Genomic DNA, 15,782 nt, shown 5'->3' with positions numbered 1-15,782 from the left:
TAGTGAGATAAATAAGTTAAAAGGCAAAAATTGTTAGCATGACTTAACGATTCAACCCAACTGTCTGCTCATTATAAAATATGTCTTCCAAATACTAGAATACACAAAAAATTAAAGTCTTAGTAACATACAGAAAAAATGGCAATTAAGACAATGTTGTTGTGGTATTATCAACATAAAACAAAATAGATTTTAAGGCAAGAAAGATTATTAGAAGATTTAAAATAGTGATTATATATTAGCTTCAATTGACTTGGAAGAAACTAAATTCTAAATAAAAAATTATCTAAAAACTTTTTAATTTAATCAGCATATACAAGATTGTACTAGTAACAAAGACCATGGAAAATGCACATAAAATTATTAAAATTTCACAAAGTTTGAAATATCAGTATTTTATAGATTACATAACTCTGACTACAATGCAATTAAACTTAGAAATTGATTACTGGAGGTTAACTGACCCCTATCAAAATTGGCAAAAGTCTATTCCAAACGTCTTAAAGTTTTAGATGTGAAGAATATGTCTATAAAAGGTTAACAATATAAGACATATTTATCTAGAAATACATCAATATTTCTTTTAAAACAATAAAATATGTAAATAATAAAATGTGATAAATTTGGTAACATTAAAAAATTTCTGGCCGGGCACGGTGGCTCAAGCCTGTAATCCCAGCACTTTGGGAGGCCGAGGCGGGTGGATCACAAGATCAGGAGATCAAGACCATCCTGGTCAACATGGTGAAACCCCATCTCTACTAAAAAATATACAAAAAATTAGCTGGGCATGGTGGTGCATGCCTGTAATCCCAGCTACTCAGGAGGCTGAGGCAGGAGAATTGCCTGAACCCAGGAGGCGGAGGTTGCCGGGAGCCGAGATCACGTCATTGCACTCCAGCCTGGGTAACAAGAGCGAAACTCCATCTCAAAAAAAAAAAAAAAAAAAAAAAAAATGTCTACTTATCAAAATCACCATAAGCTAAAAACAAAAAGTCCATAAATATGAGAAAATATTATTTGCAACAAAAATAATTTTTAAAAGTTTGTATTCAAAACATGTAATCAACTTTAAAATGATTAGGAAAGATATTCGCAATAGAAAATAAAAGTATAAAATGTATGAAAAGATGTTTCTCAGAAGGGAAAACTAAATGGCCAATAAATAAGTAGGAGACTTTTTTTTTTTTAAATCTACAATACTAGTTTTGGTAAGCATGTAGAACAAAGATAATCTACGTTTCTGGTTTATTCACATCACTCATAGAATTTCCTACTTATAAAAATAATTGTAAATGCATCAAATTTGCCCTGATTAAGTATTTTATTTTCATATCTATTACTGAGTTCTATGGAAGTAGATTACATACAAACCAGGAGCAATGGTCACTAGTAAAAATGATATTAAAATAAACAAAATTGCATGCATGACTTACTTAGAAGAAAGATCAACTATTATCATTATGTTACTGTTCATAAGAAATGAATTATGTTACCAATTACATCATGTTTTATCTAATTATTAGTAGACTGGGTCCCACTTACTCAAAGACTGAACTAGCCTGATAATAACTAAATGTAAAATTCAGTATTTGTATATATACCTTCGAGAGTGAACCAAAAAATTTTAATTGTACTTCAGCAATTTGGCATATTTTAGCTCAGTTCTCACAAAGAAAGTACATTTTCATCAATAATTCAATCTTTTAAAAAATTTGCAATTTTATGCAGAGTGATAGTAGGTTCATTAACAAAAGTTTATGCAAATATTTAAGTTTAGACTCAAACCGAAGTGGCTTTTACATATGTACACTTATATATGTATATATGAATTCTATGTATGTATATAAATGTATGTATATGTACACACATGTACAAAACACATATATATATGTGTAAAATGTATATGTAAAACTTATAACTTAAAAGAACCCATGTTATACCTCTAAAATATTGAGCCTATAATTACTCTCAAATTATAGAGTACCTGTCCAAATAAAAAGTATTTCTGTACTTTTTTACCATCCTTTTTTCAATTCCTATTGCTTTCAGAAACATTCACATTCTGTCAACTCTCTCACACTTGGACATCTCAATAAATACTCAGGAATAAAAATATGTCTAAAAATATACAAATGCACAGACCTAACTTCTCAAAGAGCTTACCATTTAATACATTTCAGAAATACTTAAAATGACTTTTTGCTTCTTCCCCTAAATTTGCCTTTATCTGTAGAATTTTAAAAATATTTTTCAAATATGACATTTTCAACAGCAGTTGATTTTCTAATTAGATAGTGCACATGTGCCAAACAGGTGTTCTTCCTGACATTCATATTACATGTGTTTGATGTATGTCTTTATTTGCAAATGGTCATGGCTAGGTTTCTTCCTTTAGTGTTACATTTCATAGAAGAATAAATTCTCCCACAGCTCTGAAGTTACTGCTTTGAAGTTTGATTAGTGAAGCTGTAGCTAAAGATTTTTCTGATAGCTTGTTTGTCTTTTTATACTATAGCAGTAATTTGAGGTCACATCATAGTTAGAAAAATCTCTTCCAGCTATACAGACACACATTTAGACGATTTATTATCAAAAGGGTTTCAGTGTTCACAGTAGGCAAATAAAGCAATCACTACTGAGAAACAAACTGTGACTTAATAAGAAGTATTTCAGTCTTTGTTAAAATTTAACATCTTAGAGAGCTCTGTAATTTAGGATTAAGTCCATTTAGAAACACCTTCTCTCTTCCCTTTCTGTCATTCTCCTGTTTTCACGGTTTACCCCTTCTCGTGTCAACATCCATTCTTAATTTTCTGCACAGCCTTCTTTTTTCCCACCTGACTTTTAATAATGGACACTTTCAGGACTTAGTTCAAATTCTTCACTTTTCAGAACTCCCGACAAACCACCAATTAACACATTGTTTAAAAATATTGATTAAGACCTTATATAAACTATACATGATTTCACTGAGTCCTGCTATTTATAGGTAATGATGCTGAATTTTATATTTTAATCCAGTTTTACTCTTGAATTTCATATTTATAGATTCTTTGCCTACATATTATCTATGCTTTGATATCTGAGAGGCACCTCATGCTTATAATATCAAGTTTACATGTTAAAATCAATTTGAACCCAACAAAATAAAAACAAGTAATTTTTTTAAAAACTCAACAGGATAACTACTATCTATTCAGCATTTTAACTCCAAATTTTTTTTATTTCTATGACATCTAGCTCATGCATTCATTTATCCATGGAACCATTCATTCATTATCCAAATATTAGTAGAAACATTATAATGAAAGAGTATATATCTACTGTAAAAATACATGAAATATCTATAAAATATAATTATGTACTAATTCAAGTAAATAACAAAAATACCAAAGAATAGATAACTATGTAGTTCTGATTCTCTAACCAAAATTATTAAATCTAGGTTTTCAAACCATGAAATAAGAGAGACATATGTTAGAGAGAGCATGAGATAATGTTTCAAATAATTATGGGTACCCATATAAATTATATAGCAGCCAGAATATATGTATTATAGAGCCATAATTAAGGGATTACATTAAAAGTTCATTGATACACTTAAAATATTTCTTACAGGAAATGAGCATATTAAATAATTCTATTAGAAAACAACAGAATGAAAATGTACTAGCTAATTATCAAATTTACAAATAAAATATAATTAAAATGAGCGTAAACTCATAGGTAGTAGGAGGTAAGGCATGAAGAGGTAAAAGCAAAAATAATAATAATAATAATAATAATAATAATAATGTAATGAGGAGCCAGAGCAACACGGCTGAATACAAAGCTCTACCATTGGCCCTTCCTGCAGGAACACCACATTTGACCAAACAAGCACCTTCGTAAGAACCAAAAATCAGGTAAGCACTAACAGTATCTGGTTTTATCTTTAAATTGCTGAAATTGGCACTAAAGAGATTGGGAAAGACAGGCTTGCATTTCCAATGTCACCCCTCCCTCATTCCCCAACAGCAGCAATGTGGTGCAGAAAATCTCTGCATTTTGTGGGAAGAAGAGTGCAGTGATTGTTGGACCCTGCCTTAACTCAGTGCTGCCCTGTCAGAGCAGAAAGCCAAACTGGACTGAACTCAGCTGACACTTGCCTACAGAGGGAGCACTTTGACCAGCTCTAGCCAGAGGGAATCACCCATCCTCGTGGTCAAAAATTGAGTTCCTGCAACCCTGAGCAGAAACTAAGTGGGTTAAAGTGCTCTGGGGTTTTAAATAAACTTAAAAGGCAATCTAAGTCACAAAGCCTGCCAATCATAGGCAACCCTAGTGCTGAACTTTTCTCAGAGCCAGTGGATTTGGGGAGTATGTGACTTACTGAGACAACAGTCAGGTTGACAAAGGGAGTGCTTGTGTCACCAATTCTCCAAACCCAGGCAGCACAGATCTCAGGTGGAAAAGCCACCCTCTCCTTCCACTTGAGGAAAGGAATGGGAGGAGGAAAGAAGACTTTGTTTTGCATCTTGGTTACCAGCTCAGCCACAGGAAAATAGGGCACTGGGCAGAACCAAGAGGTCCAGGCCCTAGCTCCCAGATGACATTTCTAGAGACACCCTGGGCCAGAAGAGAACCCAATTCCTTAAAGAGAAGGACCCAGTCCTGATGTGTTGCATCACCTGCTGACTAAAGAACCCTTGGGTCCTGAATAACGAATAACCAGCAGCAATAGCCAGGTAGTATGTCATCGGCCTTCGGTGAGATGCTGAGACTTGTCTGCTTAAGGTGAGACCCAGCACACTCCCAGCTATACTGGCAATGGAGGAAGACTCCTTCAGCTTAAGAAAAGCAAACAGGGAAAAAGAGAATTTTGTCTTGCCCCTTAGGTACCAGCTTGGTCACAGTGAGGTAGAGTACTGAGCAGGACCTTGGGGTCTCTGATCACTGGGCTTTTTTCTTGGATAGCGTTTCTGGGCCTTGCCTGGGCCACAGGTGATCCCCCTGCCTGGAAGGGTGAGTCCCAGGCTTGTCAGCCTTCACCAAATGTCGATTGAAGAGTCCTTGGGTTTTAAGTGAACATCAGTGGTACCCTGGCAGTGTCCCCCATTGGCCTGTGGTGATGGTGACCATGGGGTGAGGTTCCTCTGCTTGTGGAAAGGGGAGGAAGAATGAAAAAGACTGTGTCTCATGGTTCGAATGTCAGCTAAGCTGCAGTAGAACAGAACACCACGTAGATATCTAAAGTTTTTGCCTCCAGTCCCTGGTTCCTAGAAGGCGTCTCTGGACAGATCTAAGGCCTGGAGGAACTCATCGCCTTGAAGGAAAGGACACAAGCCTGGCTGGTTTAATCTCCTTCTTATTGGAGAGCCCTAGAACCTTGAGTGAACATTCACAGTAGCCAGGTTGTGGTTACATTAGCCTTAAGTGAGACCCGATGCTGTCCTGGCTTCAGGTATAACCCAGAGCAGTCTCAGTTGTGGTGGTCTTAGGGATACTTGTGTCATTCCACCCCCAGCCCCAGGTGGCTTATCACAGAAAGAGAGAGGCTCCATTTGTTTAGGAGAAAGGAAAGAGAACAAGAGTCACTACCTGGTAATTTAAATAATTCTTCCACATCATATCTAAGACCATCAGGGTGGTACTTCTATGAGTCTACAAGAACCACAGTGTAACTTGGCTTGGGGTGCCCTCTAATGTACATATGGCTTAGATCAAAAACACTCTAGTCCTCTCGAATCCCTGGAAAGCCTTCCCAAGAAGGATGGCTACAAACAAACCCAGACCATGAAAACTATAGTAAATATCTCACTCTTCAGTGCCCAGACACCAATGACCCTCAACAAACATCAAGACCATCCAGAAAAAATATGAGGTCATCAAATAAACTAAATAAAGCACCAGTGACCAATCTTGGGAAAACAGTTATGTGACATTTCACATAGAGAATTCAAAATAGCCGTTTTGAGGAAACTCAAAGAAATTCAAAATAACATATAGAAGGACATCAGAATTCTACCATATATATTCAACAAAGATATTGAAATAATTAAAATGAATCAAACAAATTCTAGAGCTGAAAAATGCAATTGACAAACTGATATATACATCAGAGTCTTGCAATTACAGAATGGATCAAACAGAATGACTGACCTGGAAGAGAGGCCATTTCGAAATACACAGGAGGGGTGACAAAGAAAAATAAGAAAGAAAACAAATGAAATACACTTACAGTATTTATGAAAATAAGAAAGAAAACAAATGAAATACACTTACAGTATTTAGAATATAGCCTCAAAAGGGAAAATTTAAGAGTTACTAGAAATAAAGAGGAAGTAGAAAAAGAGATAGTGGTAGAAAGTTTATTCAAAGAAATCATAACAGAGAACTTCCTAAGCCTAATACAATGTATTACTATCTAAGTACAAGAAGGTTATAGAACACCAAATAGATGTAACCCAAAGAAGACTACCTCAAGGCATTATATAATCAAATTCCCAAAGATTAAGAGTAAAGAAAGGACCTTAAAAACAGCAAGAGAGAAGAAACACATAACATACAATGGAACTCCTATATGTCTGGCTGCAGACTTTTCAGTGGACATTCCACAGACCAGGACAGAAAGGCATGACATATTGAAAATGCTGAAAAAAAAAAATCTTTTACCCTAGAATAGAATATCTAGTGAAAATATCCTTCAAACATGAAGAAGAAATACTTCCCCAAATAAACACAAAGTGAAGAATTTTATCAACACCAGACCTATCCTATAAGAAATGCTAATGTGAGTACCTCAATTAGAAGAAAAGCATGTAAATAAATAATTAGGAATCATCTGAACGTATAAAACTCACCGATAATTTTAAGTACATAGAAAACACAGAATATTATAACACTGTAACTCTGGTGAGTAAATCAGTCACATATTAAGTTGAAAGAATAAAAGATGAACTAAACAAAAATAATAACTACATCAACTTCTCAATCCATAGACAGTAAAATAAGATACAAATAGAAACAATGAAAAATTAAAAAGTAGGGGTACGATATTAAACTACAGAATTTTTATTAGTTTTCTTTTTGCTTGTTAGTTTGATAAGCAGTTTTAAGTTGTTTATCAGCTTAAAATAATGGGTTATGAGATAGTATTTGTAAGCCTCATGGTAATATCAAATCAAAAATATACAATGGATGCAAACAAAATAAAAAGTAAGAAATTAAATCATACCACCAATGAAAAGCTACCTTCACTAAAAGGAAGAGTGGAAGGGAGAAAAGAAAGAAGAGAAAGCCACAAAACTAGCAGAAAATAAAATGGCAGGAGTAAGTCTTTACTCATCAATAAAAATACTGAATGTAAGCAGATGTAAATGAATGTAAATGGACTAAACTCTCAAATAAAAAACACTGAATGGGTCAGGCACTGTAGGTGGCTCATGCCTGTAATCCCAGCACTTTGGGATGGGTGGATCACCAGAGGTCAGGCCTTTGAGACCAGCTGGGCCAAGCTGGTAAAACTCCTGTCTGTACTAAAAATACAAAAATTGGCCAGGTAGGGTGACAGGCACCTGTGATCCCAGCTACTTGGGAGGCTGAGGCAAGAGAATTGATTTAACCCTAGAGGCTCAGGTTGCAATGAGCTTAGATCCTGCTATTGCACCCCAGCCTGGGCGACAAGAGTGAAACCAAGTCTCAAAAAGAAAAAAAAAATGGCTGAATGGATTAAAAAAATACAAGACTAAGTGATCTTTGCCTGCAAGAAACACATTTCACCAATAAAGACACATATAGCCTGAAAGTAAAGAGATGGAGAAAGATATTCCATGCCAAGAAACCAAGAAAAAAGCAGGAATAGCTCTATTTATACCAGATGAAACAGACTTCAAGATAAAACTATAAGAGACAGACTCATTATATGATGATAAAGGAGTCAATTCAGGAAGAGGGTATAATAATACATATGCATTAACTCTGGGACACCCAGATACATAAAGTAATTAGAGCTAGAAAGAGATAGAGCCCAATACAATAGCTGATGACTCTGACACTACACTTTCAGCATTGAACAGATCTTCCGAAGAGAAAATCAACAAAGAAACACTGGAATTAACATGTAGTGTAGACCAAGTAGACCTAATAAGTATTTATGGAATGTTTCATTCCATTACTGCAAAATACAATTTTTTTTCCTAAGCACATGGATTGTTCCCAAGTTAGATGATATGTTCAATCACAAAACACGTTATTAAACTTTCAAAAAAATGAACTAATATCCAGTATCTTCTTTGATCACAATTGAATAAAAGTAGGCATTAACAGCAAAAGGAATTTGGGAAACTATACAAACACATGGAAATTAAATAATGTGCTCCTGAATGACCAGTGGTTCAAAGAAGAAATTAGAAAGAAACTGAAAAATGTCTTGAAACAAATGATAATGAACACAACATACTGAGACCTATGAGCTACAGCAAAAGTAGCACTAAATGAGAAGTTGACACCTATAAGCATGTACATCAAAAAAAAAAAGTTAAACTTCAAACAAACAATCTAATGACGCATCTTAAAGAACGAAAAAAGTAAGAAAAAAATTCAAAATTAGTAGAAGAAAAGAAATAATGAAGATCAGAGCAGAAATAAATACATTTGAAATGAAGAAAGCAATACAAAAGATCAACAAAACCAAAGTTTTTGAAAAGATAAACCAAACTGACAAACCTTTAGGCAGACTCATTAGGAAAAAAAAGAAAGGACCCAAATAAAGAAATCAGAGATGAAAAGGAGATATTACAACCAATATGACAGAAAGTCAAAGGATTGTTATTGGCTACTATGAGCAACCAAATGTCAATAAATTGAAATATCTAGAAGAAACAGACAAATCCCTAGAGAAATACAACCCACAAAGACTGCACCATGAAGAAATCCAACATTTGAACAGAACAACAACTAGTAACAAAATAAAGCCAAAATAAAAAGTCTCATAGTAAAGAAATGCCTGGGATCTGATGGCTTCACCACTGAATTCTACGAAACATTTAAAGAAAAACTAATAATTCCACTCAAAGTGTTCTGAAAAATAGAGGAGGAAGGAATACTTCCAAACTCATTCTACAAAGCTGGAATTACCCTCATATCAAAACCAGACAGAGACGCATCAAAAAAACAAAACTAGAGTCTGTTATCACTGATGAATATTGATTCAAAAATTCTCAACAAAATACTGGAGAAATGAATTCAATAATACAATAACAAAAGATTACTCATCATGACTAGGTGGGACTCATCCCAGCGATCCAAGTTTAGTTCAACATACAAGAATCAATGTAAAAGAGCAAATCAACAGGATGAAGAACAAAATTATATAATCATTTCAATTCATGCTGAAAAAGCATTTGATAAAACTCAACATCCTTTCACAATAAAAACCATCAAAAACTGAACATAGAAGGAACATACTTCAACATAATGAAAGCCATATATGACAGATTCATAGGTAGTACTACTGAATAGGGAAAACCTGAATGCCTTTCCTTTTACACCAGGAACACGACAAGGATACCCATTTTCATCAGTTATTCATGATAGCACTGGAAGACCTAGCTATGAAGCAGAATAGAATTCTCATAAGGCTAATTCATGCTGACTTCCTAGAACTAAATCAAATGGAAACACTCAGCAATGACAGGAATATAAACGGCTTTGTAATTTCATTTTAACCGCTCCCCACCCCCCATTACATAAGCCACACACAGAGTAACATCCTCTCCATTTACACTTTTTAACTTCATTTCACCCTCTCCATTCACATAGAGCTTATATGGAGTAAATGACTCAGTAACATTAATTTATCCTCTTCATTTACCTAGAGCATATACGAGGTAACAAATGAAAATCCTCTAGAGGATATTGAAACCCCAGAAAATTCTGTAATTGGCACCCTTGGGCAGGTTGCTCAGGGAGTGGTGTATGCTTTCGTTTTCAATAAATCACTGCTTTTGTTGCTTCATTCTTTCCTTGTTTTGTGTATTCTGTCCAATTCTTTGTTCAAAACGCCAAGAACCTGGACACCTTCAACCAGTAACAGCTACAGCAATCAGATGAGAGAAAGAAATAAAGGGTATCCAAATTGGAAAAAAAAAAAAAAGGATTCATAGTATATGTGTTTGCAGGTGATATGATCTTACATTTAAGAAACCTAAAAACTCTCCCCCCCAAAAAGAATTAGAACATATAAAGAAATTCAGTCAAGTTGCAGGATGCAAAATCAATATACAAAACTCAGTAGCATTTATATCTGCCAGCATTAAAGAATATGGAAATGAAATAAAGAGAAGAGCATTACCTTTTACAATAGATACAGATAAAATAAAATTCTTAGGAGTGAATTAAATCAAAGAAAGATCTCTACAATAAAAACTATAAAATATTAATGCAAAAAACCAAAGAGGACACCAAAAAATAAAAATTAAAAATTTTCATGTTCATGGACTTGAATAATCAATATTTTTGATAAAATGTCCATACTACCTTAAGCAATCTACAGTCAGTGCACTCCCTATTAAAATCCCAATGACATTCTTCACAGCAACAGAAAAAAAATTCTAAAATTTGTATAGAACCACAAAGTCCCAAAATAACCAGAGCTGTCCTAAGCAAAAAGAACAAAACTGGAGGAATCACATTGTCTGACTTGAAATTATACTACAGAGCTGTACTTACCAAAATGGCATGGTACTGGCATAAAAACAGACACAAAGAACAGTGGAACAGAATAGAGAATCTGGAAATAAATCCCTGCATCTACAGTGAATGAATGTTTGATAAAGGTGCCAAAAACACAGGTTGGGGAAAGGACAGTTCCTTCAATAAATGGTGCTGAAAAAACTGGATAGCCATAGGCAGAAGAATGAAACTATACCCCTATCACTTGCCATATTCAAAACATCAAATCAAAGTACATTAAAGACTTAAGTCTAAAACCTCAAACTCTGAAACTACAACAAGAAAACATTGAGGGAACTCTCCAGGACTTGGTCTGTGCAAAATTCAAATGCTCTTGCACAGCAAAGGATAAAATCAACAAAGCAAAGAGACAACCCACAGAATGAGGGAAAATACTTGCAAACTGCTCATCTGACAAAGGTATAAACAGAATTTGCAAGAAGCTCAGGCAACTCTATATTAAAAAGTCAATCTGTTTAAAATGGGCAAAAGTGGGATTGCTGGATCAAATGGTGGTTCTACATTTAGTTCTTTTAAGCCCAGCAATCCACTACTGGGTATGTACCCAGAGGAAAAGAAGTCATTATACAAAAAAGATACTTGCACGTGCATGTTTATAACAGCACAAATCGCAATTGCAAAAATATGGAACCACCCCAAATGTCCATTAGTGAATGAGTGGATAAAGAAACTGTGGTGTATACATATGCAATAGCACACTATTTGGCAATAAAATGGAATGATGGCATTCGCAACAACCTGGATGAAACTGGAGGCCAGTTTCTAGGTGAAGTAACTCAGGAATGGAAAACCAAACATCATGCGTTCTCACTGATATGTGAGACCTAAGCTTTGAGGATGTAAAGCATAAGAAGGATACAATGAACTGTGGGAATTTGGGAGAAAGGATGGGAGGGGAGTGAAGGGTAAAGACTACAAATTGGGTCTAGTGTATATTACTCAGGTGATGGGTACACCAAAGTCTCATAAGTCACCACTAAAGAACTTACTCAAGTAACCCGACACCACCTGTTCCCGAAAAACCTATGGAAGGTAGAGAAACTAAAGAAGGGATTTTTAGTGATAAAGAAGGATGGTTAAAGCACCACAAGCAGAATTGAGAATTCAGACTTAAAAATATTTGAAATAGCCCTCTTCCTCCCAAGAAACCCTGCCAAGGTGTATGAAAGCAAAATCATTTTTAATTAAATACTAATTGAATTTAAAGGTAATGGTAAACTATCAACCTGGAGTCATATAGGTGTTTTACAGTTGATAAGTGGATTTTAAAAATGTCTTTTACTAATAATATCCTTTTAGATTGTTTTTCTTACCATGTTATTTTTAATTATTTTACGTTATTATTTTTTACTTGGTTTTTCTCTTGTTTAAAAGGAGTCGTTGTGACTGGTGACTTTGCTGAGGTCTGCTGTGATATGCTGGTTTGATGATGTAGTTCTCAGAGTAAAATTATATCTATCTAATTTCTAAATAATCAAGACTGCTTATCTTTTGGTCCATATACTAACATAGATATACATGGCATTTGTGGTTCATTAGTATGTATGCATACACATTTCATTTATTTCCTACAAAAATATGTGAGTTTTTAATGAGGCTATCTTTTAATTCTTACAGACTTAAAAAATATAAATTCAAAGAATAATTAGCTGTTCCCACAATGCTGGACTATGGCAGAATTAGAATTAAAAGTCATGGTTATTTGCTCCAATTTCTAACACTTTTCATTATACAATCTCTTACAAAATTTGCTCCTGATTTTTACTTACAAATATATAGTTAACATTATTAAATTGATTATCCATTGATGGTTTTTTATTCTAAAATTCTTTTGCTTCCTGGATAAAAAGATGAAGATAAAAAAATTATTATCATTATTATTATTATTTAAGAATAAGTTTTTTTCTTGTTGCCCAGGCTGGAGTACAATGGCATGATCTCAGCTCACTGCAACCTCTGCCTCCCAGGTTCAAGTGGTTCTCCTGCCTCACCCTCCCGAGTAGCTTATATTACAGGCACCCATGGCCACACCCAGCTAATCTTTTGTGTTTTTAGTAGAGTCAGGGTTTCACCATGTTGGCCAGGCTGGTCTTGAACTCTTGACCTCAGGTGATCTGCCTGCCTCGACCTTTCAAAGTGCTTGGATTTTATATACTTGAAATAAGACAGCTACTAATCCTAAAATAAAGATATGTGGGGGAATATAAGTGGTTATACTAATCAAAGTGATCCCTCTCAGACACTATTTTAAATTTGCATTAAATGCAAGATAATAAAAACCCAAATCTCAAGGATAAATGATCCTTGAAATTAAAATTGTTATATGTGTATGATGTTATTCATTTTGACAGGCATTTCCTTAATAAAAATATACATCAATTGTACAAATATAACATTAAAGTGTTAAATACAAGAAGAAAATGTCTGTATTTGAAAGTTACCTTTGCTGTAAGAAAACAAAGAGGTAAATGCAACCTCTTTCTAATTTTTGATTCATTTCTTACTAAAATGGTAGCTACACATCTGAAGGTCTGATTTTACACAGTACAATTATTTTGGATTGAAAAGCCTACACAATGCCTTAATTAGATCAAGATGTTTTCCAGCATAGGACAATGTGCCATTGATTTTTGACCTTCTAATGTTCTAAACCGTCAGAAATTCTACAAATGACCTTTCATACTGTAATTCATTTGCCATTTTGTGGCAATTTTATATTATCTTAGCTTACCAAGGTCATATACCCCACATAAATTGCTATGAGAATGATTAATTTAAAAAATCATAATATTTTCCAGGCTGAATGAAGACAGCTGTATAAGCTTAACTTTATACTGAAAGATATGTGAAACTTGCAAACTGTCTTTGTTTTTAAATATTGGAGTTACATGAGAATATGTGGAAAATTTAAATATGATTAATAGAAGAAGCATTCCAATGTTTTCTATCAAATGTATACATGAACATTAATACAAAATTATTTTTGCACAAGCAGAATAGTATTTCCGTTAGTTTGGACAATACTACTACACACAATTTATTCAGGGAAACCAGACGAAGTACTAAAAGTAAAGCTGTCTTGTGGATATTTCAGTTGTTCTGTGGTAAATAAAATTGTTTAGAGGAAACATCGTATCTATTAGCTACCATTCTGTTTCATAAACAGTTCAAAGAAGGAACACATTAGCTTAAAACCTCAGGAAGATATTTCATTTATTTAGCAATAAATCTACCTGAAAAGCAATAGCAATTGTTTTCAATTGATAAAGACATGGAAAATAATCAACATCGGATTGAGAAATTCAGCATTGCCTTAACAATGTAATAAATGTGGTAGACATCAGCCTTCTGGACAATTATGATGTTAAACGTTCTTGATTTATTCCCTCATAAAGGTACGTAAGCACTTTTATAACTAACCCCCTAGAGTCACTTAAAAGATGATCTCATTTAGAAAACAATAAAAACAAGGGAGAATGAAGACTCAGGTATGTAAACTTTCTGAAGCATTTTTCTTTTTACAAATTGGGGTTGTATTTAAAATTTAAAAGGGAGAATGAAAACATCACAGACTTAACCATATGTTCTGATGCTAGACATTACTTGTTCCATTTAAGTTCCTTATGTCCTTTGTGTGCTTGACCTGTGCTCTAACTCTGTCTGATAAATGAAAGAGGGGAAAAAGAGAAAAAAGAAGAAGAAAAATAAAAATAAATATTTACTTTTTTTTTTCCTGAAAGAGCAAATTTTACTACTGGTCAAACATCAAGTTCTATGGCACCTAGGACCTTTTATATATACGTAGGTAACTTAGACAGGGATCTTATTTTAAAAGTTGAATAGATTTTTATTTTATGTAAGCCTCACAAACCTTGGCACTAAAACAGAAGTTGTTCTCAACCAGAGAGTATTAAAATCGCTTCCTTCTGCTCACTTGTTCTATCCTCTTTACACATTTTTGTAAAGTATGTTGTTTCAGTTATATATGAAGAATTTGCTTTGGCGGTGGTCATTGGGAACTGGGTCTGCTGATGCCCTATAACTACTTATGGATGCAAAAGAAAGCTTCAAAAATTTCCAATTGATGATTGTCTTATTCCATTATAACTCAAACTTAACTCCCTTATGTTTCCTGTCACTTAATTCCTGTTAGGTCATTCCCACTGGTGTTGAATATAAAGCCCACACACAATAGCACTTCTTGTCTTCTAATATTTTCCTTAATTAGAACTCAGTGTCTTTTGTTGCTATATGTGAATGTACCTACCCTCTAGAAAGCATTAAGAAAACCTTGTATCTCTTGACAAGTCTTTGCTAACTCACTTGCACTCTTCTAATTTATTTGCCTTCTTGTTTTCATTACTCTCTGCAGGTACAGCGTTGTCCACCTTGGCAAAGTTTTTGAGAACAAAACCCTCCATAATTTCACAGTGTAAGTTGAAGCAGCAGGAATGAGATGGGCAAGATGAAAGTGAGTGTTCACAGTATGCCTGTGTCAAAACTTCTCTTGTACCACATAGATACATAGATCTACAATATATTCACAAAATTAAAAAAAATAAAGTGGGAGTCCTGATTCATCATTTATCTCTGTTGATCCTCTCTTTTCACATTTTATTTGTTACCTGGATTCAAAGGGAATAATTTCTAGACATTTTCCTGATCCTACTTCATTATAAATTTTTTTCTCAGTTGGTGAGTTGTCATTTTGGAAGGTAACTGATAAATTACTTAATCCTCTAAACATCTTACTTTACCTGATCAAAATATTCCCTATCCTACTATCATCTATGCAAGAGTTAGCTACATGATAGCAGTTGATAATTCTGTTACCTAAAGATTTAATTCTCTAAAGGTTATAATTTAGCCATCATTTCAGAATGGTGATTATTTACAACACAGGAACTTCTTAAAATCATGTGTATTATATGATAGCAGCACTTCTACTTACCCCAAGGAGCACGCTTTCTAATTTTGCTTTAACAGATTTTTTTACCAACTTTCCAGACTTTCACCAATGTGAAATAGAGCATACAGATGTGCAC

The 15,782-nt window shown here is 34.1% G+C and overlaps 1 long non-coding RNA gene across 1 annotated transcript in view; it reads left to right on the top strand.

Moving 5' to 3' along the window:
* LOC118143711 (uncharacterized) overlaps positions 1 to 15,299 on the top strand; it is a 50,667-nt gene extending 35,368 nt beyond the window's left edge. Inside the window, exon 3 of the long non-coding RNA XR_008473400.2 lies at positions 15,110 to 15,299. This is a non-coding gene — a long non-coding RNA (uncharacterized LOC118143711). The remainder of the gene's footprint in view (positions 1 to 15,109) is intronic.
* The last annotated feature ends 483 nt before the right edge of the window (positions 15,300 to 15,782 follow it).

Source organism: Callithrix jacchus, chromosome 11 (genome assembly GCF_049354715.1).
Source record: "Callithrix jacchus isolate 240 chromosome 11, calJac240_pri, whole genome shotgun sequence".
Classification (NCBI taxonomy): Eukaryota; Metazoa; Chordata; class Mammalia; order Primates; family Cebidae; genus Callithrix; species Callithrix jacchus.
This window is presented reverse-complemented; position numbering and strand designations above follow the sequence as displayed.